This window comes from Theobroma umbraticum, unplaced genomic scaffold, assembly GCF_002168275.2.
Source record: "Theobroma umbraticum cultivar Fairchild unplaced genomic scaffold, ASM216827v3 scaffold_67.0, whole genome shotgun sequence".
In the NCBI taxonomy this organism is placed as follows: Eukaryota; Viridiplantae; Streptophyta; class Magnoliopsida; order Malvales; family Malvaceae; genus Theobroma; species Theobroma umbraticum.
In genome coordinates this window covers 8,200,923-8,202,612 of record NW_018397262.1, presented here as the reverse complement: position 1 = coordinate 8,202,612, position 1,690 = coordinate 8,200,923, and the positions used below count along the sequence as shown (strand labels likewise).

The 1,690-nt window shown below is 34.4% G+C and overlaps 1 pseudogene; it reads left to right on the top strand.

Annotated features, from left to right (window-relative positions):
- LOC110418915 (desmethyl-deoxy-podophyllotoxin synthase-like) overlaps window positions 1-242 on the top strand; it is a 2,569-nt pseudogene extending 2,327 nt beyond the window's left edge.
- The last annotated feature ends 1,448 nt before the right edge of the window (window positions 243-1,690 follow it).

The following is a 1,690-nucleotide window of genomic DNA, read 5'->3' as shown; positions in this document are numbered from 1 at the left end:
TCTCCGAAACAATCCTTATGAACTCCTTTTTGTCTTTGTTTTTCTTGCCAAAGGCTGCTCTTGCTGTTATGCCATATGTCAATGAAAATATTTTCTCACCAACATTGACAAGGGATCCTTCATTCATGAACATGGTTTTGATCAAAGCTGAAACCTCTTGTTCCCTTATTGGTTGGAATGATCGGACACGGCTTGTGCTCAAAAGCTCCATCATGCAAATCTTCCGAATTTGTTTCCAATAGTTTCCATGTGGCGCAAAAACAATGCCAGTAAAATCATATGCCATGATTCTGGCAAAAAGAAGATAAGGTCTTTGGGAAATTTAACATCATGAGTTTTCAAAACCTCTTTTGCAATTTCTTGTGATGATACTATAATGGCAGGAACTTCACCCATTTTTAACCACATCAGAGGTCCATACTTGTTGGCCAAGTCTCTTAGCTTTTAATGGGGTAAAGGGCTTATGAACTGGTGCAAGTACCCTATAAGAGGTAGTTTCCAGGGTTCTGGAGGTAGCTTACGGTGGTGTTTTTGGCCTTTTTTCCTTTCAATATTCTAGCAATGATGAACAAGAAAAAAAAAAGTAAGTAAAAGAGTAGAGGAAAATCCTAGCTCTATGGAACTCAAGGAAATACCACCTTAACTTGTTCTCCTTTTGGGAAAGAAAAAGTTGATAGGGTTATTTGTGGCAGGCAAATTATTTATATGTTTAGATAGAAATTTTCTTGTTAAACTAATACTTAGGTTTCATGACCATTCTTAGATATCGGATTAAAAAGTTATAATATAGGGCACATATGCCACCAAACCTATCCACCCGCAGGGGTAATAATTGTTTTATTTTGTTCTTATCGGAAAAAAAAAAATTTTGAACTCGATGTTTAAGTAAAAGATATTTACATATATCATTGAGTTAAATATTCAAAAACAACTTTTAAGGCCACATAACTATTTATTTATATTTTTGTTAGGTGAAATATTTATTTAAAGGGATATCCTCTGAACGCAAGATTATATATATATATATATATATATATATATATATATAACAATTTCTTGCCCAGGGGTTACTCCCCCATTTGCATTAACTGAGATGTGTAGGGATTAATTTAATATTATATGTTACACATATGCTAAAAAAAATTAGGTTCTGTGAGAGCTTGATCATCATTTCCATGAGAGGGTTGACCCTGCTGGTTTCTCTCTGCCATGGAATGTTTTGCTTGATTTAGGCGTAGAATTCATAATATATTAATCAAAAGGAAGGAAATCTGTAACTTGAAAAGTAGTTTCTCCATCATCCTTCATGATACAGAAGATGCAATTTGGTATGTTGAATTTTGATTCACTTTAATTTGAGATTTACTGTCCCATTAATCTGCTATGTTCAAGCTCTTTGTCAATCTCAGTTTCATGGCCCCTCTTGAGGCATATTGACAGTTAAGCAGCATAAAATGGTGCATTAAATTCTTAACAGCGGTTCCTGCACCATCCTTGATTAGATAGATATGCCATATCTAAAATCAATTAATTTGAACTTTGATGTCTTAATTTTGTCCAATTAATGCGTACGAATTTGATTACAGGAAAATGGGACTTTCAGGCATCATCCATTAATCCTGAGGAGGCTTGGTTTCACATTGAACCTTCCTTGAATGTGCAAATGACTTTTCGGTAGTGTGCATTGAAG